Source organism: Mustela nigripes, chromosome 13 (assembly GCF_022355385.1).
Source record: "Mustela nigripes isolate SB6536 chromosome 13, MUSNIG.SB6536, whole genome shotgun sequence".
NCBI lineage: Eukaryota > Metazoa > Chordata > Mammalia > Carnivora > Mustelidae > Mustela > Mustela nigripes.
Genome location: NC_081569.1, coordinates 1838471 through 1864176, shown reverse-complemented (window position 1 = coordinate 1864176; position 25706 = coordinate 1838471). Strand labels below are relative to the sequence as shown.

General features: G+C 55.0%; 1 protein-coding gene across 4 annotated transcripts in view; it reads right to left on the bottom strand.

The window, feature by feature from the left end:
• Positions 1–25032, bottom strand: part of CEMIP (cell migration inducing hyaluronidase 1) — a 128196-nt gene extending 103164 nt beyond the window's left edge. For 2 of the 4 annotated variants that reach the window (XM_059371437.1, XM_059371439.1), the window contains exon 1: positions 24777–25032. The gene's annotated coding sequence lies outside the window, so the exon portion shown is untranslated. Of the gene's footprint in view, positions 1–21586; positions 21765–22320; positions 22495–23713; positions 24020–24776 lie in introns of those variants that run through there. The other 2 variants (XM_059371438.1, XM_059371436.1) reach the window with 2 other exon arrangements.
• Positions 25033–25706: the final 674 nt, after the last annotated feature.

The following is a 25706-nucleotide window of genomic DNA, read 5'->3' as shown; positions in this document are numbered from 1 at the left end:
GTGGTGATGGTGATGGTGGTGATGGTGATGGTGGTGATGAAGATGGTGATGGTGTTGATGGTGTTTGATGGTGGTGGTGGTGATGGTGGTGGTGAAGGTGGTGATGGTGTTGGCTAATGTGTACTGCACACCTACTAAGCACCAACTACTGTTGTCAGCACATCTGCAATAACGCACTGCATCTCACTCCGAGCTCTGAAAGAGGTGCTAAATTGCTCCCATTTCATTAACCCTCTCTGGAACAGTGATCTGCTTCTTGCCACAGAGAGGTTAAGTAAATTGCCCAAGGTCAAGTGAGGATAGTTATAATTATTTTATTCTTCATATTTTGCCTTTATGTCCAAGAGACAAAGGCCTTAGGAAAATTAACTACAATTAATCATGCGTCTTAAAGGTAGAAACGTGGCAGGGATGTAAAGCACCAGGCTTTCTCCGACACCCATCCTGCCGGATCCGAGTGCGAGTCTGGTGTAGGCTTCCCCGTGCTCGACTCCACCCTGAACAAAGCCACCCTGAACAAAGCCACCACAAAGCCACTATTCCCTGTCCACAACAGGCCATATTAACCTCTCAAGAGAGTGCGTGTGATTATTCCCAGGCCTCAGCTGAGTGTTTGGTAACAGCACGATTCATTCCATATGCTTTCTTAGCCTGATAAATGGCACCTAGTAATTTGCTCTCCTGCTGCATCAAACAGGACTTGACTAGACACTTTTTATGATGGTGTTTGGCCGAGAATCTGGTTAGTCCAATCAGTTAGCCAAGCCTGCTGGTAGGAGCTTTCTCCCAGTACAACAAGAAATATCAAATGTCCCTGGGACTAGCCGTGACAGTGGTGAGGACAAAAGCAATCCCCATTTCCGGAGTGTTTTATGATGCTCTGTCCGCACTTCACACACCTTGCCCCAAGTAACCCATGCAACAGTGCGATCAGCAGGACTGATGGGGTTCATTATACAGGGCAGAAAAGCGAGGTTCAGCAAGGACAGGTGTCTCCCACATGGCTGTGCCCTTGAGGAGCAGCCCGGGGGCGGTGGGGGTGGGGAGGCGGTGGGATTTGAATCTGAGTCTCTGTCTCCAAAATCTGTGTTCTTTTATGCTGGTCCCTAGCACTAGCAGCAGGGTAGCAGAAATCCGCGGGGTTGACGCGGAAACTCTGATCAAAATTAGCCTCAAAGAAAGTCCCGAAGAGAAAAGCATCCAAGGGGCGCTCAGATAGGGGCCCCCAGCAAATCATCATGCTGCCCAAGAACGCACACGCCGTGGTTCTCCAGTGTCGGCCACAGACACAAACAGAGCGTGTGAAGGCGGGACGTGGACTCAAAGTGCGAGTCTCGCTTGTGGTGAGCTCCTAGACACCGGACATAAATTCTCAGGCGCTCAGAGCCTCCGGGTCAGATGATGCCAGAGAAATCAAGGTGTCTGGGGACAGTGTTTACATCGGGTCACAGCAAGTGTGACAAAAGATGAGACACTCACCACTGTCCATGCAGCACAGTGGCCGCTGGCCTGTCTACACCTGCCCACGTCCAGGAGGGAGTGAGACCTGTCCTGGAGAAGTGTCTCTGGACGCCTGCAGTCCTTCAGTCACAGGCAAACAGAATCAGAGCCCCTGCCTTCCCTGGGGGCAGGGACACCTCCAGCGGGCTCTCCCCCAAAACGCAACGGCCTTCTCCTCCTCCTCCCGCCTCCTTTGGGCTTTGAAGCCTCCTGACACGTTCTTCTATTAGACGATGTCTCCTGCCGACTCCAATGATCTGTTCACTTCTTGTCCCCTTCCCCACCAGAGTATGAGCGGGTCGGGGACGGGGCTGTATTCTGGAATCCCAGTGCCCACCTTCGGGTCTAGCACACTCCGTGTTCAAACAGGTTTACTGAACCAATGAGGAGAACGTCCAGGTGACGGGCGGACTGACGGACAGATGGGTGGATCGGGCTGGGAAGTGGAGCAGCGGGTATCTACCCGCACATTCCTTCCCAGGCTGGCCTTACAAGACGAACATGTTGCCCGGTGCAGGATATTTGAAATAGTTACATTCTCTTGCCTTGTACGGAGACACAGTAACTAACTGAGCCTCTCGGGAAGCTTCTGATTTCTCATCATGATAGGTATCGGTTTTAAAAATTCCTAGAAACGCCTTCTCGTGCTCTCCCCTGGTCAGTTCTTTAAGATAAGGTCCCAGAGGTGGAATTCTTGGCTTCCATGCCGTGTCTGTTTTTTAAAGCTTCTGCCGCCAGCCCCTCAGCCAGTGGCCAGGCACTTCTGAGACGTCGGTGACTCACCCCTGCCCCTTCCTTCTCTGGCATTCACCTCTACCATCCGGCCCCCAGTCACCGGGCACTTCTTCATTTTTCTCTCATTCTGGGAAACTGCACGAGCTGTCACTCAATTCAGTTGGTGGCCATTCCCAGCAAGGGCAATAGCACTCTGATCCGTTCTCCTCTGACTTTAAATTATCCCAGTGTCTTGCTGGTTTCCTTACACGTGTTCTCCCACGTCCCTACAACCGAGACTTCTTACTTCACAAGAATTGGTTTTCTCTGGCCGTGGAGGGCTCCGAGCAGGGGTTGCCTTCCCTTCGGCCTCGGGGAGCCACGTTCAGGGGCGGTCTTCCTCTACCTCCTCGGGGCGACGCTGTTTCCCCCTTACCTGCCTCGTAACGTTTCCCCGGGCCTGGGTTGGCTGCTCCATCCTGGCTCGCCGGTCGTCAGGGACACGTCGGCCATCACAGAGGTGAGGCCACAGACCACCCCCACATCAGCTCAATATCACAACACGGATAAGAATTGAAGAGAACATGTTAAGTGAGGCCCACCGGTGTGGGGGTCAGGAATGTCACAGCCACTGACAGGTTCTGTGACTCTAAGACAAGTGTCCGCTGTGCTGTCTCGTGTCCACAAACACTCCCTCCCATTACAGCACAACGCGTGCTCTTGTCTTGCCATCCAAGGCCCCCCCGAATTTGGAAAGCCACCTTTCCAGACATATACTCCCTCTTCCTCCTTATACATTCCCTCCCCCATGCACAGTCCTCCTCCCCCACTGAAGACCCGCTTCTCGGACCTGGTCTACGTTTTGCTCAGCCCTCACGGCGGCGTTTCAAACCTCTGCCCCTGTTCCAGGCAAGGCCAGCCTGCCACCCAACCCCGTCCCCGAAAGCCTCAACACGTGGTGCTTCTGATCATCCCAGGGCTGGCTGAACCGAGGCCTTTCTACTTCAAGCGAACATGCCAGGACTTAGATCTCCCGTGGTTTGTGTCATCCCAAAAGGACTGGGGACTCGCTCTCCAGTCCTTCTTGAGAGAGCTCCCTCAAAGCCCGAGGCACACTCTGGAGACTCTTCTTAAATGTGGCAAATTTTTCTCCCTCTGAGAATTTGACTCCTAGAAAATGCCAGAGGTCACGTGAAGAGATGATCCAACGGTATAAGGATGCAGGGAAGAAATAATCAAATATGTGCACGGACTCCTGTTTGCCCTTTCCTGGTTCCTGGAAGAAAACTCTTCTCTCGGACCATTCCTCATTGTGGGGAGACCCCTTTCCCCTCTGTGACCCTCTGCCTTGGACTCCCCACCCCAGAAGCATGGTCTTCAAAATTGGGATTCAGAGACCTCGTGGACAGAGCCTCAGGGGCTCTACTCGCTCTACTCAGCAAGTTCTGGGTCACCCGGATTCACATGAGTGAGTAGGTAAGTCAGGGCCGTTGTGTCTGGGAGCCCTCTGAAACGTGTTCTCGGAACACAGAATAAGGGGTAGAAGAACCAAATCGTTGCACGATACATATGGGTATGGACATGCCAATCTCCCCAAAAAGGTTTGGCAGGATAACTCTGGTTGCTAGAATTATCCTGACAGACCTCATCAGCCCACGTCAACATTCCATCATTCATTAGTCATTAAGTATGTACACAGTTAAGATTATTCTATTAACCAGCATTTGACATTTTTTTTAAGACATTAGATACGGGGCGAGCTCCTTTTATAGCAACTGGCTTAATAAAAGAATGGGTTAGTGGCTCAGACTCACTTCAGTGTGAAAAAGTGGGGAGAAGTGATCTCTGATCGCTCAAACTGTGGTCCTTCCACCCAAGATCAAGTGACTGGACCACGAACCCCGGGACACAGAGATAACACTTCTCCGAATCACAGCTCAACAGCACGGGGTTTAGAGGTGACCGACGCATCGAGTTAACGCCAATAATTCGAATTCCACTCAGGCTGGAGTTTTGTTTGCCCGTCGCCTGTAAATTTGTTTTAGATTCACAGCAGCATCAGATCCCTAAGCCGAAGGAATTTAAGCCTGGCATTAGGTCTGTCCATATTTAAATAACGTAATAATAAAGGTAAGTTAAGTCAACAGTGGCCATCGCTGAGAATGTTTTCTCTTAAAAGGGGCCAGTACCTTATTCAAGCAAGAGCAGTTGTGCTCTGGTTTCCCTGACCACACTGGAACCACCAGAGGAAAGGCGGGCACAGCATGCCCGCCAACATGCTCTTTCAAACACCTAAGCCAGCTCTGGGCAGGGATTCCAGTGCGGGGAGAGCCTGGCTCACGAGGCCATTTAAACCTGAAAAGAAGGTCTGCCTGTTTGCATGTCTGCTTTGTAAATATTGTCCCGGGCTAGGCAGGAAGGGGCAGGTTTTTAAAAACACCCATAATCATCTTCTTCTGCGTGTTTGTTGCTTTTGCTCGGGCCCCGACTCCCAGAACGCGGCCAGCCTTCAGTGGCCGGGCTGCGGAAGGAAGCAAGACAGTCGTCCGCAGCGGACAGGGTCCCCGAGCCACGGCTGATTCTGTCAGGGGACAGAGCGTGCTTTTTGGGCTGTGAGGGATCAGTCCGCCTCTCCTGCTTCCCTGTGGCTGTGGGAGCCAGGGGAGAGAGTGCTGCCGACGCAGAGATCGGCGTCCTCGTGCACGATGACGGGCCGTTCCAGGGCCCCAGACACTCAGCCCCCACGTGACCCACCCCTCACCCTCGTTCTGCAAATTCTGGCCTGGGCCAACTCCCACACTGACACGAATTCAAACCTTTCCGAAAACAACAAAAGCCACATTGAAAATCTAGCCACCACCACCCCCACTGCCCGTGGCCCTCCTGCTTGTCACCTGCTTTCGGTATGATGACAAGAACTCTGGTCTCAGCTTATCCACCGGTCGGAAGACATTGGTTTTATCACAAAGGGAAGATTCCTTTGCTTTGCTGTCACGGTCCTTCCCAGAAGCTTGAACATCCTCACGCAACGTGAGGGACCCGCCAACCCTGGGCTTCAAGCAAGTCTAGTCCCACGGAGGCACCTGCGCTCGGATGTCGGGAGTAATGGGTCAGTGTCCTCACCTGGGGGTCAGCCCTTGGGAGGGGCCCAGAGGCCATCCAGGCCTTCTTGTTTCACTGGTGGGGAGACTGAGGCTCAGAAGGGTCCGGCTGTCCCAGGTGACACAGCTCCTTAGTGTCACCATCCACCTCCCGTCCCCTGCCCCGGAGGACTTCCACCACGTGCAACCGCGTTCACACTGGCTCTCCAGCCGGGCAGAGATGTCACTCACAAACAGGGTGCCCCAAATGCACACTTTCCTGGGCAGCAGGTCGCGGGACCAGAGTACTGAGAGCCGGACAGAGCCCATGGGGTCCAGCTGCCTCATTTCCCAGACGGGATCTCTGAGGGCCACAGACAGGCACTTGCCCACCACAGAAAACCAGTCAGCATCAGCGCCGAGACCGGTGCCGGCATCACGACCGCCCCGGCCCTGCGGATTCGCTGTGCATCTTGCTTCTCTGGGGCTCCTCGGCCCCGTCTGGATGACCTGGCTGGTCCAGCAGCAACCCCAAAGAGCTGCGGAGTGAGCTCAGCGACTCGAGGCACGCCGACCCTGGCCACAGTGCGGGTCCCTCCCACCGTCATCCCCTTGGCCCTCGCCACTCCTCCCCTGTGCCAGGAAACTTCCAGTTATGACATTTTTCTACTCTAAGACTTTTTTTGGGGGGCGGGGGGGTGTTTGCTGGTTCACATGAATCCTTAAAACTAAACCTTCTTTGTCTGGCATTTCTGAATCCAGTGCCTGAAAGTTGGGGTCAACATGGAACCGAATGCCCCGCACATTTATCAGGAGGACGGAACCCAGCCTTGTCACTCGACAGCTGTGGGTGGGAACCCGCAGCCTTTGGAGGAAGGCACACGGGCTCCAGGAAGGAATTCTGCCTGAACTCCTCATACCCACGTGGACAGGAGGCAGCCCTGCCATGGCCCCAAGGGAGGTCCGTGCACCCAGCAGGCACCCTGGGGAGGTGAAGTCTAGGGCACGCTCGCCACACCCTCTGCACCGTGCGGTGATGGGGGACTCCCTCCACGCTGGGAGTGTGGGTGCACACAGGACAGCAGTGGGGTCGGGGGGGGGCCAGTTCTCGACTGAGCACCGGCTTCCCCTTGTCACCTAGGGCCCCAGGAGACACTGGGAGAACTGCGGTGTCTAGAAGCCATTCAGTGTGAGAAGGTGTGGAGCCTGGACAGTTGCCACCTGGCTCTGTCCTTCCTGCCATGACCACGAGGGACTCCGAGCTGGCTGGAATGTTGGTCTTCTGTGGAAGGACGCAGAAACCCAACAAGGGTCCGTAGCTGAGAAGCAGCAATTCCCACCCACGGCAACCCCTTCACTCTGGAATCGCGGTGAGAGGAAAGGAAGCGTGACACCGGCTCCCTCCCCTGGTCTGGGGAGCCAGAAGGACCCTTTCTTCCCACTCATGTATCAAGGATTTAAAGGTCTATTAAAATAGCGACAGACTTGGAGTCAAAATCATGCTAAGGGGAAGAGCCTTGACCCAACGCAGACAGCCCAGGTCTACAGTCGGAAAGCAACCAGAGGCGGAACACATCTGTCAGGCCCCTAGGAAGGGCACTTCGCCGGGGCCAATGCGACCCTGAAAACACACCGACTGGCGAACTGGGAGTGTGCCCCTGAGCCAAGAGAAAGGGACCCCTTCCTCAAAGCCCACCCAGTCCCTGTCGGGTGCCCCATGCAGTGCCCCGGGTGGACGGGAGCGTCGCTGTCTCCCCGCTGTTCCAGCGCTTCCGTTCCCGGACGGGGACAACAACTCTCCGCGAAGGTCCCGCCCAGCCTCCCCATGCTCTCTCAAAGGCTGGAGTGGCCCCACCATCGTACAAATAAGCAAGCTCGGGCCGAGAGAAGACGGTGGGCAGCCCAGGGTCACACAGCAAGCCAGCTGTCGAGTCTCGAACCCAGGACCTCTGACTGCAAAGCTATTGTTCTCGAGACCACATCATGGCCTGGGCATCGAACATGCTAGAAGCCATCCAGGACATGTATGCGACCAGCAGATTTATTTCAGCTGTTAAAAGATGCAGAGTAAAGCAGCAGGAGCTGACCCCGAATTGCAGGAAAGTGATGTCACCGCTCCGGCCAGCCCACGCCCAGGGGTCATTATTTTAAAAGCGATGAGACGACCCATTAAAGCTGGCACTGGAGCCGTTCCCCGTCAACATCCGGGTGTGTGGGCAGGGCCCAGGGCAGGTCCTCTGGGGGCTGCATTGCTGGCACTGTGGGTGAGGGCTGGGGCCTTGGCTGCTGGGACCTGCCCGCCCACGCCTGGCTGAGGGCAAGAGCATCGAGAAGCAGGAGTGGGGCTACAGGGCTTCCTCTGGGCTCTGGAACCTTCCCGACAGCAGCTGAAGGCTTGAGCCGGCCTTCAGGGCACACAGGCAACATTCTAGGCGGCATGGCCCCTTCCCACCTGACACCCTGCCCTCCTGGGGGCTCCCAGTCCTGGCAGCCGGCCTGTCCTGTGTCCGCGCTCAGGGGACGGATGGCCAGTCAGCCCAAGGGAATCAGCCGATGACCAGATGCCAGCTCAGATGAGACAAGCCTCAGGATGTGTCTGCAGAATTAGCATTCCCATAAACACACAGGGCGGTGTGTCCCCATGCAAACACGTTCAAAGGGGAACAGTACTGACTAAGCCATCCTGTCAAAGGCAGGTGTGGTAGATGGGTCACTGATACGGCCCCATGGCCCTCATCTCGCCCTCCTCTCCCCAAGTCCGTTTGCTGTGTGGCTTTGCAGCTTCTTCTCTCGAAAGGTAGAACAGAAACCTCCTCCCCTTGCGAGTGCACCAGCCTTGCTTTGGCCAGAGGATGCGGCAGAAGTGACGGCGGGCCATTGAGCTTCGAGATCTGGGCGTGCGTTCCCTCCCTCTCTCACTGAGCTGCGTCAGTCACCCGGAGAACACACCGGTTAGGCGACTGGATGCTGAGAGTCACTGGGAGTCACTCTCAGCCTCAGTAGAAAGTCAGCCAGTGCCAACCATGCGGGCGGGGACACCTGTACAGTGACCTCCAGCCATTCTGCCACCGAAGGTGGACTCAGGAGCACAACAGCGTCAGCCAAACCCCTGCTGACCCGCGGAGCTGGCCGGCCCACCCGCCAACAAGAGTTCAAGGTTTCTACGGAAAGCCACTGGCTCGGGGGTGCTTCGTTACCCAGCACCAGCTTCCTGACCCGCTGGAGGAGGAAGGCCAGAGGACTCTTCACGGAGAGGAGGGAGGGAGGTGATGCCTGCACGCGGTCGGGAAGGGTGAATTTGGGGCATTTGCTGGATATTTGGGCAGAGAAGAGAGGATGTGCAACAGGGAGACGGTGAGGAGCCGTGTGGGGCGAGCGGGACACCAACCAGGGGACACGACGGAGAGACGCAGGTGGACAAGAAGCAGGAGAGACAGGTGCGGCTCCGCCCCGGCCGGCCCCATGCGCCAGGCTGAGCGGCTTCCCCCGCGCCCCCCAAACCTCTCGGCTAACCGCTTTACCTTGTAACAGATTCTTGGAGCGTTAAAAGAAGGGGGAGGCGCAATGCTTTTTGTTCCACGCCAAAGGCGGAAATACTTCACATACGACCAGAAGCCGCAGAAATGTCGACTTCCTCGCAAATCTTTTCGGAATGCGAATTTCCTCCGAGGCTCTGATGCACGGGAAGGTTTTTTGAAGCAGTGGTTTGTGAAGACGGCTCAAGCACAGGACGCGAACACGTACTTGATGAACACGAGGGCTTGGAATGAGGAAGAACTCCCAGAGTAAGCAGATACTGAAGTCAAGCTTTTCCCAGGATTTTAGTAACGAGAAACAGGAGCGGTTTAAAAGGAGCCGGCAAGGGGCACCCGGCCGGCTGAGGCCGGGGAACATGCGACTCAGACCTCTGTCGGGCTTGTGCGTTCCAGCCCCACACTGGGTGCGGAGTCTACTTTAAAAAAAGGAGGAGGAAGAGGAGGAGGAGAAAAAGCTATTTATAATTTTTTTTGAGATTTTAAAAAATAAAAGGCAAGGCTACGAGCAACGTGACACTCTCTCCTGTGGGAAGAAGTGGACAAGCCATGACTGTTCAACCCTGACTCAGTCGCCCATTCGTTCCACAGAGACGGCACACAGGGACGGGGCCAGATCCTGCAACAGGACCCTGGGATCTATGAGTGAAGGAAACGGGAGCCCTGCTCCTCCAGCAGCCCCAGCCGGCAGCCCCGGCAGAGCGGAAGGGCCATTCGGCCTCCCCGCACCACACGGCTCACGGGGTCTGCAGCGACAGAGGCTTCTGGGAACACAGAGGGTGGGGTATGAGTTCAGCTACGCCTTCAGCACGGGCTCTGAACTATCTCCTTACACTCTTCCTGAACAAGACTTCGCATAAACGCCCATTTGTTGGGAGAGCCCGCACCTGACACTGGGAATTGTAACCCCCCTGGACCGGGCCTCCCTAGTCTGGACCACGAGTGGGAGCCCCCGAGGGCGGTCTCCGTCAGGCCTGGACTCGCGTGCGTCTTCAGGGAAGAACAAGCAAGCCCCTCCCCACCCAGGGCTGCATCCACAGCTCGCACGGCGGCTGGTGGCCCAGCGTGCCGCCGGGCTGATCTGGTTTGGCCAAGGTCTCTGGCTCTGCGGGGCCTTGGAGACACAGCCAGGCCCAGTCCACAAAGAAGGGTCTTTGAAGTCCGCCCAGATGGCCAGATAAGCGTCTGGCTGAATTCCTGCCATGCCAGCTTTATCACATTTCCATCATCTTCCACACTGGTAACCGGACCCACTGAGCTTTACCGGCAGCACAAACCAATGGCTAGAGGAAAGCTTATTCAATATACAATGTCTGGACATCAGGGTGGTCAGCGGTGGGGACAATCGAGAGAGCCTCTATGTGCATCAGGCACCGAATTAAAGGCCAGGCAAGTGGAGGGGCTTCAAGACCATCCACAGGAGCTGCAGAGAACCCTCCAACTGCCTTTTGAAAGAAGGAACCAAGAGGCAAATGGGCTACACAAGTCGGACTATATGGCAATATTTCATGCATTTGACTAAATGACCAAAAAGACAGGGAACAAGACCTGCACAGATTTGTAAAGTGCTCAGGGACATTGATAAAAAGAAGGGCTCCCTGCTGCATGGGCATGATATGAACAGACAGTTCCCAAAAGAGACAAATGACTTAGGAGGCAGACAAAGGGACGGTCTTGGACATCACCAACAAGCAGAGAAACACAAGCATTTCACCTATAAAAATGATCTTTGAAGTTTTCATAATGATTTACTGCTGGTAAAAGTGCAGGTGGTCATATTAATTGGGATCAATCTCTAGAAGATAAAGGACTACAGAAGTGTCCATATACCGCAACCCACGGAAGTCCAGCTTCTGGAATGTTTCTGCTGGAAATTGCTCAAATGTTGGGGAAAACATCTACATGAAAGTGATAATTTTTTATTTAAGAGTAAAAATTTTAGAAATGAGCTGGATATCCTCTTATAGGAATTAAAATGACGGTGGTCGGAACAGAGGTGAAAACTCGACTTGCTTCTGTGAGAGATAAAACTCTATCATTGGTACATAATCACACATACAATGGTAAAAAACAAATTTAAAAACTGGAAAGATTTTCACCAAGATTCTTACAGTGACTGTCTAAAGGGGTGGGACTGTGGTATTTTTTTTTCTCTTTTTTACTTTTCAAGGGGTAAAGAAATATAGTTACACAGGTGTATTACTTACAAAACATGCATATCACACACCCAGGACATCATGGGTGTCCCCATGGTACTGGCAGCACTGAGCAGTGAGAGCTGCTTCATGCAGGGAATGTATAGCCATCTCGGGCTGCATTCTAACAGACCTCATACCCTGTCAATAATCATCGGGTCCGCAATCACCCGCACAGCTCGGCTCCTGACAACGACAGGCTGCTGTCCTCAGCAACTTCAAGTAGCCCCAGCCAATCTCACTACCCTTGGGCCACAGGGAGCCACTGGGTTCTCATCAGGCCTTGTCTTTACTAGACTTGTTCGGGCACCTCTTCTTCAAAATCTCTATCTCACCATGCGTGGCTTTGTCTGTCCACTCTGGCCAGGCTGAGCTGCTGGGAGATCCTCTAATGGCCCGGATTAAGTGATCTCCCTTTGCCCAAAGGGCCCTTCTCTCTGCTAACACACAATTTCTCGGGATGATTTGCAGGGTTCAAATCAAGCAGGAAGTTCCCCGGGAAATACCGGAGTTCTCACTTTTCTCCCCCGTCCACACAGCTTACAGACACCGAATGCCACCGTATTCTTCCCATTTGCTGACATGGCTGTCCCGACCTCAGGTTGTCGGGTAGGAGAATGAATGATGGGGTTGTGTGTGTTTTGTGTCCGGTGGGGCTGGCTGCTCGGGGGGTGTTTGCTGAATGAAATGGCAACAGCTCCTGCCTTTAGCAATTCACCTGCTGCTGACTCAAAGCTTCAAGCCCCTGCATCTTTTCAGTAAATGGCTCAGACTGATGAATGCATCGTGGCTCATTGCACACATATGTGGGACACAGAGCATGTACCAAAGTCTCGTGATAACATTTCGCCCAGAATACCTTGGCTCATTCGTTTCCTGGCAGACTCCTTCCACATACTTCTGGGGTTTCAGGGTCTCCAATAGAGACATCCAGGAGGAAAGGGGACCCAGCGAGGGCATGCATTAGTGGCCCCCAATTTGGCTGCCATCCCATCCACTAATCGCACGCTCTACCATTCCCGGTGCCATTGGCAAAAAGAGGTGAGCCCAAATCTCCACTGAAAATCCTTGCTAATCTCTTTATGGAACTATTTCTGGCATAAACCATGTGGAAGTGCAACAGCAAATTGCAAAATGGGACAGAAGCGACTTTGTACCTTATCCTCAGGGAGAGATAACCACTTACGACGCCACAGCATTTAAAAGTAAATTGCTTTTTAAAAAAGCAAGGGGCGTAGAAAGGACACGTTTGCAAACTCGTCCTTATTTCGTGCAAGACGGGAAGAGGGATCCGCTTCTGACTGAGGTCTCCGCGGGACGATGAGCTACAGCGCTCTCCCCAGGCCCTCGGCGGGGAAACGGGAGATAAGTCACGGCGCAGGAGAGCGAAGGTGAAATGCCTAAGGGTCTCTGACTCCAGGGGACAGCACCTGCCCCGAACCAGCTCACACGCAGTAACATGGTGGCCAGAACACAACGGGACAAAGGTAACCAAGATCTGACACGAGCATTCTGCCCCAAATCAGAGATGCTGCTGCTAGACGTGGAACTGCAAGGAATACCACGTAAGGTTCTGGCGGGACGCGCCCAGCTATACTTAGTGTCCTTCTCACCCCAGCCCATGGCTCCGGAATTGGCCTGAGGCCTCTGACGGTGCCCACAACCCGGACATCCGGAAGCAGGGGGCGTGGCTGACAGAGGTGCTTGGGCAGCACTGATGACTCTGCTCCCCTCTTGTGCGCTGGCTTATAAAGGCCCTGAGGAGGGCTACAGGGATAAGAGCGCATCGGTGTTGTTGAACCCAGCTTGTCCCAAACACAGCTGACCTCAGAAGGCCGATGAGCAGCCCAAGGAAGTGTTGCTTCTGAGAAACCATTTGAGAAAATATTCTTCTAAGCTTAGTTTTTAAAACTGTAATCGGTAAATTGATAAATTGTTCTCATCTCGTGGGACGTCCTGTCTGTGGGAGTGCAGAACAGCTGCCTTTTGTGGGGGGTCAGAGAAAACCCCCATGGCTAAAGCCTCGTCAGGGGTGCTGGCAACAGAGGGAGACGTCCAGGAGAAAGGCAGATAAGCAGCTTTTCAGATATCGGCCCGCACAACCCGAGCCAATGATAGGCCTCCCGGTGGCCCCAAAGTTTGGAGAATAGGAGTGGAACACCATCCTCCACAAGGGCACACTGGTCTTCCAGGCTGCACGGCCAGGATGGGCCAGGAGCTCATGCCCTGCAGACATTCTGGTCATAGGGCCCTGTCCCCAACCCACATGACCCTCTGCACTGTGACACCCATGATTCCTTCCAGTGGGATGCCCTGAGCCAAGGCACAGAGACTCTGGGAAATCTGCTTCTGACATCTTTACACTTCGCGTTTTCACTGGAAGTGAGAACAGATTTTTAACCCGTGTCCCTATTCTGCTTCCCATCAGCAGCCCTGCAGCACAGCCCTGGGGGTTCGGGCTGGGGAGGGAGTCAGCTCCTTCGGAAGCCCCGTGGGGCCCGCGCTGTGTGACCCTGACAGGCCACGCCATCCCTCCGTGTCCGCATCCATACAAGGCAGACGGAATAACGGCCGTTCTCACTGTGGGCCTGCAGTACGGGGCGTGGGAGTGGGTATTCGGAGACCACATCTCCGGGCAGAGGGCAGGGGACGCGCGTGGGAACCTCTTCTTCCAAACAGTATTTGCTCAGGAACGAGTGCCAGGCACCAGCTCAGTCCTGGAGATGCAGCATGGGCAAGTGGACCCGTTCCCACTCCCAGGACACGTGGAGGTGGCATACTCCACGGCACGGCCTCCCACTCCGCGAGCCTCCGGGCCCTTCCGAGGGCAGCGGTGGCGAGAGGCTGACAACGGTCTGAAGTTCGCAGACTCGCCCAGAAGTCCCGGTTTCCCCTTCTCCCTTGGAATGTCTGCTGACTCGACTGAGTGTGGGAACAAATGCAAGACACGCGGTTTGTACCCCTAGTAGGAACCGGGTCGCGGCTCTAAGGAGTCTGCCGTAGGTTACATGATCAGGGGCCGTGTGCTCCTCTCCAGAAAATGAACAATCACCCCATTTTAGGGGACAGGTAAACAACCACGGCACAGAGGGGTGGAGGAACTTGGCCAAAGTCACACAGCGAAACAGTGGGGGAGGCAGACTTGCGGCCAGGTCTGCGGGGTTCCAGAGCCCATGTCTGTTTCCGGTTCTTTCTGCCAGCTCTCCTAGTCTATACACCCAAGAAAATACAAACTAGGAAGCCTTTAAAAATGATGAGGAAGGACTGTGGGAAACTGCTTACTTTGGAGTCAGCAAAATCTACGGGAATTTTTCCTCAAACGCCTCCTGTGCGTCCCTCTGTGCTCTTCTGGGTAGAGCCATCTCGGCGGTCGTGGTGATCAGAACCGAGACCCACACTGCGGTTCAGGGGCAGAGCCCCAGGCCTCAGTGGCCCCTCTCCCCTCTGGCCCCTCGACGGGCACCCCTGCGTTTGCTCTAGGGCCAAGTCCAGCTCCGGGCACACAGGTGACCCTCAGGGGCCATTCATGGGTGGATTTTGTTCCCTGAAATTCCCGGAACGTCTGATTACAAACGCAGTGCGGAGAAGGGAGGGGATGAGGAAGGTCCCACACCAGACAGCATTCAGACAATCGGGTTCAACCAGTAACGCTTCTCTAGAACTTGACCCAGACCAGCGTCCTCCGCAGGGACTGCTGTCTCCAGGCCAAAGGTGAGCCTCTCACGAAAATCTTGTCCCCGTACCCCTCAACCCTTGCACCATCTTTGCCGCAGCTCAGGCTGGCAAGCTGCCTCCCCCCACCTCCCCAGGATCCTGGTTCCTGGATTCTCTGAACTTAGTTCAGACAACTCCTTCCTTCATAGCCCTTCTTGGTCTGGTCAGCAGACTGCACTCTCCTTCCAGAACCAACCACCACCTCCTCTGTCCAGGAGTCTTGCCTGCTGGTCTACTTCCCCAGGTCACACCTTGCTTCCAGCATGGACTGTGGGCTGCTGAGTATCTGTCTGTCTGTCTGTCTGTCTCCCCCCTCAACTGTGAGCTTCTCCAGCACAGGGAGGGGCCGTGGACCCGTCCCCGAATCCCCACCGTCCGATCAGCAGCGAGCACTTCGGGATGGAAACTGCCCTCCAACTGCTCTACTGTGAATTGTACTATTCCCACAAACCTGCTTTCTCCAGCTTGAACACTGAAGCAACACTGGGCATCATTAGAGCACAGGCATCTGGACCCACACAGAGCCGGGTCTCAGTTCCAGCCCCATCACCTGCTAATGTCCTCAAGGATGGCACCATCGGTCAAGGCCCCTGGGTGACCTCGTATGGACGCCACAGAGACTTCTCCATCCAACACCTTGCTCAGAGCTCTCAGGAGGATTCAGTGATCACACAAGACCTGAACTTGGGAAGCTTTCGATAAGCACTGGGAATCCATAACAATAATGAGAAAAAGGAGAGGATTGGCACAGGACAGACCTGGAGAAGGTGACTGGTGGGACTCTGGGTTCCTTCAGAGCCCAGAGCAGAAAACACAAGGACTCCCAGCAAACCAGTTCCTTTGAGAAATGTATGCACTTGGGGGCCGGGGCTCAGATGCGGGACTCACGAGCTCCTGGAGTTAAGAAAGGCTTTGTGCCTGCCTACATGCTGGACTCTGGGAGTACGCAGAATGAGAAAGTCTGTGCGTGTGAGTGAGCCCAGGGGGTCGTCCCCAATGAAGAGACATCTCTCTCTTGTACAGAGATGAGGCCTTTTGTATGTCAGGGAGGGAGATCCCAGCCTCCTGCGCCCCGGGGCTGTGTGCAAACCCGATACTCACTGTTCTGGGACTCTGCCCCGCTCTGTTCCCTTGACCTGTGACAGCAGGCGTCCCCGAATGGCCCGGCAGAGCACAGACTCACGTGTGTGCTTAGCAAGCAAGAATCAATCAAAGCATCATCTTTTTTTTTTCCCCCATGTTAAAAATAGCTTCTTATTTAAAGGAACTATATGTGGGGATGTTCAAAGTAAAAATGAAATTCACTACATGGTCATTGTCAGAAAATCCCGGGAGATGTTTGCATGTTAGCGTGTGTGACAACATTACCCAATGATCTCAAAATTTAAAACAGATCCGAGCTCTCGCCCAGCCACCGGGCTCGTGTACACACACACACCCCACAATGATGCGGTCGGAGGAAACCCCGAGTCTCTTCAAAGCGAGGAACCAGACACACACCACGGAGACTGCTGTGCCTTCTTATTTAAAAAAAAAAAAAAAATTATGTAAAATGTAAATGAGAAGAGATTCCTGCAAAGCCAAAATCCGACAGCTGCTTTCTCTTTGGCTACCAGAAATTGAATTGAGAAATTTGATGAACTCAGTTGCTTCTGAAGAAGTCACAGACACAGTGACACATCAGCCCGCAGAATCTGGAAAACATTCCAGTATGGGGCCTCACAACTCCTTCCCTCTCTAAAAGCAAAAGGAAGCAAGGGAAGAGGAGAGACGGGCTTCAAGTGCCCCTGGACGTCTGGGGAGCAGCTCATCGCCGCCCGAGTGAGCCCACACACTGCTCCCCAGGGGTGAGGCTGCGGCCGGGCTGCAGAATTTACAGGAGCACCAGGACTCCGTCATTAGTATCAAGACTATGTGATGCCCCATTTCCAAAATCGAAACTCCTGCAGGGAATCCATAGTGAACAAATAGCACCATTTTAAATACTTTTTCCTTTTGCTTCCAGGGCCTGTATTTACTTGTGTGTCCTAAAAGGCCGTGGAGCTGCACAGCCGGGAGCCCCAGCTGGGGGAGGTGTGGGGCGGCTGCGGGAGAGCAAACAGGAGGAACGCACGCTCACGGCTCGGCTGTGTCGGTGAAAAACAAGCTTTTGCTGAGTAACGCGGAAATGGATCTGAAACATATGGATTAAGTTCGTCCGAAAATAAACACAATTTTTAAAGGAAAGGAAAAGTACTTAGCCACCATGTTTGAGGTTTTCCTGCACCCAAAGCTTTGGAAAATTAGCATACGAGTGAATTACTCAGCACTTGTAACACAGTCAGCTTTGAAATCCGCGGCTCCTAAAACCACCAGTTTGCTTCAAAACATTTTTTTTCATGTTTTGCCCAAATCTGTTCCTTTACTCACTCCTCTTGAGGCTCAGTCCTGTTATTCTTTACAGGAAGAAGAAAGCTTTGCACACCAGCCCGCAGCCCAGGAGGCTCTGGGGCCCCGGGATTGGGAGATTCTAGGGGACCGAGCTGGGACTCAGTGCTGGGACTCGGTGCCGCCCCCTCCCCCGGCTCACAACAAGGACCAGAGCCCTGGAAAGAAGGCAGGTGAGCGGAGCATTGGACTAGGAGCTGGATGCACGCCAAGGTGCTATCCTGCTCCACTCCGTACCCTCGGCAGGAGGGCTCTCGTGGCTCACCAGCAGACACCACTGCCACCCTGGGAGCAGGGAGAGCCAGGCGTGGCCTCCACATTCAGGGGACAGCTCAGGATCACCACCAGCCACCCCCAGATAGTTCCATGGGATCTAGGGAACCAGGATCTTTGGTCACCTGTGCCCAAAATTCAGGGCAACACAGGAGCCAGCCTACGTCCAGCCTTAGCAAGCCGGGACAGGCTGAAACCCTGTGGTTTGGGAGTCAAGTCCAAGTTCAGGGTGTTCCAGAGTCTAGGGTGACATGGTCTGAAGCAAAGACTGCTTTGGACGTGCGACCAGCTGCACCCAGATGGTGAGGCTGCTGGTCACCCACCAGCACGGCAGCTCTCCCTCACACTGCCTGGATTGTCGGATACCCCCGACTCCTGGAGGGAAATGCCACCCGCCACGCTCCCCTGCTGAGGCTCCTCACAGAGATGGGGTTCCTCCAAGTTCTCCAGACTGACCGTGGGTCACTTTGATCACCTTAAATCAGTCATGTGGTCTTCGTTCTAGAGCTGGGTCCGCACCCAGAAGGGTTTCTTCAGATCCCTTTCTAAGGACAAGGACCGCCCGTTGGTGAGGACAGGGCTCTCTCTGGGTGTGGTCACTTTCAGAGCATGGATTGCCTCCCGCAGAGGAGCTCTGGGAGCGGCAAGCAGGAGCCTCAGCCTGAACCGGAACCTTCCAGCTCACCTGGGACCAGTGCGCTTTTCCCTTTTTATACTTCTGACTTAGTGTCCCTGCTCGAACCCCACCTTCAGAAACTTCCCACATTCAAATGTGTCTACTTTACATCAGTGAGAAAAGAGGGAAGATCCTGGTTACAATGTATCGAGTCTTAGACCCTGGAAAGGAGCTATGTTTCCTTCTTGCCTGCTTTTCTAGGATCTGAGGACTCCTCGGAGAATAGATGAATAGACAAGGTTGGAAATAAAAAGCCCCCCCCCCTTTTATTTTTGCAAGAAGCTCATGCCTCTCCCTGCTTCCTAGCTACAGCTTGAGTCTCCTGAGCCAGCATCTGTCACAGATCCTCGCCTCTGGTAACCCACACCCCCACATCTGTTAGAGAGTCACACACGGGGTAATTCTGGCTTCATTTCACTGAAAAGTGTTGACACAAAAACCAGCAAGACATCCAAAAGATGAAGAAGACACAGCAAGACAAACCACTCTAATACGAAGCTGACACTATGGGTATGACCGCCAAAAGCAAAATGAAAAGGATCTGAAGACAGAGGTTTTCAAACTGGGCTCCTTGGAACCCACAGAGCTCTGTGGAACCCCTCGGGGACCTCAAGATTAAAAACCTACTCTCAGCCACGGGCATTTTTTATCTGGATTGTAAATGAGATTTATTAAGATTTTGTTGGGGAAAAAAAATTATGATTAATTTAAAATCAGGAGGCTACGAGACTAAAGGCACCAGCTGCTTAGAAAGACTCTGTCTTCTGCCAGGTATCGCCCGAGGTCTGGGCGGGGAAGGGAGCAGAAGCACATGGGCCGTAAGGAGCTTCGCACGTGTGGAAGGACACAGGAGGTAAGAGGTGTAAGCCTGCCTGTGCTTCTGGATCTTTCCCTGTGGCCCTTTCTCCGTGGGCATCCCGGTCTGACCTCCACGCCCCGAATCCCACCTTTGCCTCCTGGGAAAATGCCTATCAACTCCTGCTAATCCTTCCAGAAGCACCATATGCCCCCTTCCCAGCGAAGCTTCCTGGGACGTTTTTGGCTCCAGCTGTTCCCCACCAGTCGCCACCCACCACTCCTCGCGACCCACACACCACAGCCCCCATCACACTGTGTGGTAGCTTCCCAACGGGGTGGCTTGTTCCCCCAGCTAGACCGTTAGCTCTGGAGGGTGCAGACAGTGTCTTTAATCCTGCCCCCCGCCCCTGCCCGGGGGCTAACACGGCCCCTGCACGTGCAAGGTGATGGAGACATTGTACTCCGTTTTTTTCTGCCTCCAGACGCAGTGGACGGACAGAACACAACTGCACAGCTCCGTCTTGGGCTGACCGTCCGGCATCTGCGATGCTCATGCCCGCGGGAATGCTATAGGGAGGGGGGCTGAGGAAGATAACGGAGGTTTGCGTTTCATTTTTAGGTTCAAAAAAAAAAAAAGCTGTGATCCTCTGAGTCAAGTCAAGTTGTCTAAATGTAAACAAGCATTCTCTGTGTCTGGAACCCGAGTGAGATGAGACTCCCCAAGTGATCTCTTAATACCCACAAAATCACATTCAGATGCCTCTGCCAGGCAGAGATAAATTGCCATTTGCACAATGGTCTTGCACTTAAAAGTAACTCGGTTCAGACAGCTGGAAAATTTATTAGGACAGGGAAAAGGGGGACTCAAAGGGGTTCACGATATTTAGTCTACTGATAAGACAGTTTGCGAGCAACAATAATTACCTCCAAGAATTTGAAGGGTCATCATAAGGTCATTAGGAGGACACAGGCCAGCTGGACCGCATGCACTCAGACAGACACCAGAAATGGACTTAAAACCCACCAGAAAGAGCAGAGCTAGGTTATAGTCACCAGCACCTCCCAAGGCCTCAGTGGACCTGCAGCATCTCCTGGTTGCTGGTTGGAGATACAGACCCTCGGGCCCAACCCTCCCCACCACCCGGCCAATCAGAGCTTGCGTCTTAACACGATTCCCCCCCCATACATTTGCATATTCAAATCTACTCAAGGGGGCACTGGCCACTGCCTCTTGTTCAGTCCTGGGCTCAGGCCTCAGAGCCCTCAGCAGGAGTTCCTGTCCCTAGACAGGCCCAAACAGTGCAGCAGGCTCCCCGGGCATCCCCACTGCGACGTCCACGATCAGGAGAGGCAGTAAGTAGTCTGGCCGGGATCCTTTACACCACAGAGGGACCCGCTTCTCGACTCGCCTTCCCCATAACACAAAATGCCTAACGGCTAAGCTCTTGGACACGGACAGCTGAGAGAAGCACACAGGCTTTCAAAGGCAGTTGTCTGGTCAAAGCACTTTAAACCCAAGTTATAGCTAAATCCGTCACGTGTCTGTCCTTGCAGGAGATTCAAAGATAACACCTCAGCAGTTTCCCGATGCAGGAGCCAGACTGTCGGGGCTGGAGAGAGAGAAACCTCCTCCCACAGAGTCCCAGGGGGCAGGGGTGGCCGCTGTGCTCCCCAGGGTTCAGCCACTCTCAGGGGCTGGGAAGGGGAGGCTGGACCTGTGTGCTTGGAGCCACACTGAGCCTGGAGAGGGGCCCTTGAAAGCATCAGGGGAAGGGGAGAGGGGCAGCTCCTCTCTCTCTGGGTGGGGAAGTGTGTTTCCTGGCACGGAGGGAACTGAGCAGAAAGCAAATGTATATTTGATGACATTTCTCAGCAGGCAGCCTCCCTTCTGAAGAGCCAAGTTTGAACAAAGCCTGGCACGAGAGGAGACAGAGGCCAGGGAAAGAGGCAGAGAAAACAACCAGAGAGGTGAGGACAGAGGTACAGGTCGTGATCTGAGTCACTGCCGTAGCCACGCGAGGCCTGCCCAGTTCCACCACGTTTCCACGTGCCAGGCTCTCGGGAAAGGAGGCTCGGGGCCCAAGGGAGACTGGTCGAGAAGACACTCAGCACTGAGACGCGTCCTTCTGTACCCACAGCCACTCCTAACTCCTCCTAACCTGACCAGATATAAGAGAGCAAGATACACAATCCTTCCACCGTCCACACAACAGGAAAAACCCAGCACTAGGAGACAACCGATGCATTACACAGACGAGATCGGGTCTCTGGGCATCTGCCGTTGTGTGGAAAGAACGATGTTGCCAGATAAGCCCTCACGGATATGGGGTCTTACGGAAGCAGCCCACACACATGACTCCATTCCTCATAAGAACCCATCCCACACACTTGCATTTCTCTCTGGAGCTAGAACTACAAATGCGTTTCTTCTACAATGCCTGCGGCTCTGCTGAGAGCTATGGGGGGGTCACTCCGGCGGCGGGGTTCCCAGAAGGCTGAGCATAACTGAACGCTCCCCTCTCGTTCTGCTGTCCCTCCCCTGATCGCCACTCGTGCCAGAGACCCAGACGCCGCTGCCCTGGGGCCCGCAGACGGCCCCCTGCTAGCTCCTGTGCCAGGCTCTCCCCTCACTTGCCCTGACCCCAGCAGTGCTCTGGAGGTCAGTTGTGTTCCTACCAGACAGCGGCATGTCCTGGGTGAAGTCCGGGGGAGAGAGCCAGGGCTTCAAGTTCAGCCAGGGTCCAGCCTCCTGCTCCATTCACACCACCACTCATGGGAAGATTCTCAGCGTCTGTACGGCATCCTTGACTTCCACGCCTTTGAGATGGAGGGAGCTAAGATGACTTCTTATCTACTAAGGAGAAAAAAAAATAGATGAAAAAATATAAAACCACTAGAATGTGAAACGGGTGGAAACACACGCCCACGTGCACATCCACACTTTTTTGAGGAAAAAAAATTCCAAGTGTGAGATTAGGCGCATTATAATTCCATTATCCAAACAGCATGGTATTAGTGATTTTCACCAGACAGAACCCCAAAATGCAGAGCTGGAGGGAATCTTCCAGTCCAGTTGGGACCAAGGAAGTGGCCAGCGCTCCAGGCAGAGCTGTGTCCTAGTCAGGACGTCACAGCCAAGCTGGGCTTCCCCGTGAATGGCTGTGTGGCTTCCTACATGGCAAGGACCCCACAAGGTGCTGCCCCACACAGCAAACCCTCCATCCAGCTTGCAGCAACCCAGGAAAGGGGACCATGGAGCCATTCCCCATCCATACCCAAGAAAGATCCTTTCCCTCCCCCAGCAAGACTAGGAGGGCTTTCGGAAGAGCCTGCCTTCTTTTGAGAGAAGGCTCAGGGAGAATTAATCCTCAAATCTGGAGGGCGATGATAATATTTTGAAAACAACTTACTTTATCTTTCTTCCAAGTGCGGCAGGTGAGAAACACAGGGGCCCAATTTGTCTCCCCCAGATGCTCTCATGTATCTCTGAACACCGTTTCTGTTAACGCGGTGGTCGGCTTCAGCAGTGTCCGACTTCCATCCACAGGTTCTCCAACAAGGACATGGAGCAGGAGACGGAGTCCCTGTCAAGCAGTTGCTGGTAAGTGGACGGCTGAGCTTCAAAAGAAACGCACAGCTATCTGTTACAAATACCTGTAATGGCTTCCATTTTAAGAGCATTCTGCGTGCTCAGCGAGGAGCTAAGTGCTTTATATTGGGCCACTTTAGTTCTCATTAACAACTCTGCCAGGAGAGCGTGTGCTCCTAAGGTATAAGGAACAGGCACCATGCTCTAGTGACTTCTACACACACGTGCTGTCTCAAAAAAGAAGATGCTTGATTGTTTCCACTCCCAAGGACCTCCAGCAGTCACACCCAGAATCAGACCTTAGACATTTTAAAACAGAGGAAGATACACACTTCTGTATGAGCACAGAGGGCTAAAGGAGATGTGCATAGAGAAACCCCTACAGGTTCTCGCCTCCCTGTTTCCAAGCAACCAACTTGAAAAAGCATCAACTGGGCCCAAGAGGAACCTTTGGGAGCTTCTATAAGAGTGTTCCACACCGTGGAGAAGGCGATTAGAATCAGAAAACAACATAGGTGTTTTTGCAAATGAATCCAAACACATTATCGATAACTTGTTCTATTGGATTCTTCTCCATCCTGTCTCTGTGACTCTGAAACTATTATCTCTTCCCACCACCAAATTTACCAAATAATCTGATAAAAGGTAGCATGGCTCATGCTCTGTACGGAGAAGCAGTCCGAGCAGTCCCTAATTAGGTCTGGCCTGATCTCACTGCCTCGGTCAGATGCTCAGGAGTCACACATTAGAACACTTCTGAAGGGGCTCACGGTGTTACAGCAAAGCCGGGGACCCCCTCCCGCCACACACCACGCCAGAGATCCTGTTCTGAGCTCAGCTGCAAGTCGGCCTAGGACCCAGTCACCAACCACAGCCTCCTTTATTCTCCTGAGAGGTTCATGTGACCTTGGGACAGTCTGCAACGGGCTTTCAAAAACTAGCTGTCCCTCTCCTTCTGTCCTGCGCCCCAACACCTGGAGTCTGGAATGCAGGAGACCCAGGGCCGCAGACCCGGAGTGGAGGAAGTGGCTGGGAGCTGTCCATGGTGGCGCCGCGCCTGGGCACGCAAAGCCGCCGGCTTCCAGCCCCCCCGGGCGCTCTCCAGACCGCCGGAATGGAGAAGCTCGCTCCCAGGTTCACCGTCTCCGGGGCTGGGGCTGCAGCCAGGCACTGGCTTATACATCAAAAGATTACTTTCAAAAGAGAGTTCTCACCTGTGGGCAACGTTGGCTGCGCCGACCGAGACTCAGGACCTCAAAGCCGGCCGCTGGAGGCGCGCCTGGGAGGGCGGTGGTGGTGTTCGACCCTTGGGGACAGGCGGCGGTCGCTGAGAGCTGAGAGTCTGCGGCTGACGACCTCGGGCTCACTGAGCTCCTTTCTCAAGAGTACATGTGTGCCTCCGGGTCCGTTCCAGGAGGTCTCTGGCTCTCGTTCCCCGAGCAGCGAGCTGGAGACCTGGCCACAGCCCTGGCTGGCACTCCGCACTCCGCCAGGTCTTTAACCTAATTTAACCCTTCTGGGAGCCGAGGTCCCTCGCCAGGCACCACGGAACCCTCTCCCAGCAATGCCGGGTTTGGAGACTCAGTCTAAACATCAACAGAGGTCGTGGTGTCTTTTAACATTTAATTGCACACCCCCCCCACACACACACACACACCGCGCGCCCCGCGCCGGCACAACGCTGGAAGCCGGGAGCTCCCGAGAGTGCGGGAGCGGGAGGCAGCGGGAGGCGGAGCCGGAACCAGAATGAAGCCGGTGCCGAGGCCCGAGCAGCGGGGCGCAGACCTGTTGCCAGGCGCACGCCCGCTGGCGCACAGTGTGAGCCCGCTCTCCGTCCGCGGGACTCCGCGACTCCACGACCTGACCCTCAGAGCGGTCCCTCGTCCGCAAGCCACAGTCCCGAGCGCGAGACTTCTCAGCCACTGAGAAGTGGGGGCCTCTACGGAAAGCAGCCCCCCCGCCACGCACACACACTCAGATCGGGACGCGCTCCGGGAACACCGGCGCCCCCGGCACCTGCTGCTTGCAAAAAATCGCACGATCTCGGCGAAACCTCCCAGAGGACAGTGACAGGGGCGTGTGCCCATCAACAGACGCCCGGACAGACAGACAGACAGACAGACAGAGGCGGACCGCGGAGCAGAGCGGACAGACCGCCAGAAGCCGAGGACGGGTACCGTTCGCCCGTGGCCGGTGGAGGCGGCGGCCCCGCGCCCTTCTTTCCCCACCGAGGCTCGGGCAGTCGGGCAGCCTGGCGCGCCGGCCGGGCCCTCTTACCTCACGGTCGGGAGCCGAGACGGCGGCACGTCCCGCGGGCGGGGAGCGCGGCGGCCCGGGCGGTCCGGGGGCACAGCGACGGGCTCCGTGAGCTCCGGGGACGCGGGCGGCAGAGCGGCGGCTCGTCTGAAGACCTGGGGTTCCGCGCGCGGCCGCGCTCTACTCCGATGCCCCCGGCCTCTCGAGCCCACCCGGTCCCACTGGCCCGCGCCGCGCTCGGCTCGCGCTTCCCGGCGGCCGCCCGAGCGGCGGCTTTTATAGCGCTTGGCGGCTCTGGGCGCCGCGCGGGCCGGGCTGGCTCCTCCCCGGGGCCCCAGACGCCCGCCCCCGGCCGACCGCCCCTCGCCCGACCGGCCCCGGGCGGGCTCTGGCGGCCGCTGTGGGAGGCGCAGACCCGAGCCCGCCGAGCCGGGGCGCGCGGACAGCCGAGCGCCGCGGCCGGGTGAGGGCGCTGGAGCCCAGGGCGCAGCGAGCTGCCGGCGCGGGTTCTTGGCCGCGGGTTCTTGGCCGCGAGGGGCTGGGGGGCTGTGCGGGCGTATGACCCCGCTCCCGGGGACCGGCGGCCGAGGGAAAAGTCCTGCGTCTGCCGAGGTGACCGCGACAAGGGGCTCAGGGCTGTTAAGTCTCAGGATCCTGGGGGGGGGGGTTGTTTTTTTTGTTTTTGGGGTTTTTTTTGTTTGTTTGTTTTAACTTAATAGAAAAGAGTGGCATCGGAGAGATCCTGGCATAGGCAACCCAGTGTTTGTCTAAGGGCAACACGTTCAAAGAAAACTTCATTTGAAACCGGTCAGACACCCCAGGTCATGTGGCTGCAGACAAAGGCCTTACCCTTCTGGGGGTCAGCGTCCTCATCAGGGAAATGGGTTCTATGAGGCTTCTGGCGGGAACTGGTGGGACAGTGGAAATGAGTTGGCGACAGTACAGATACAT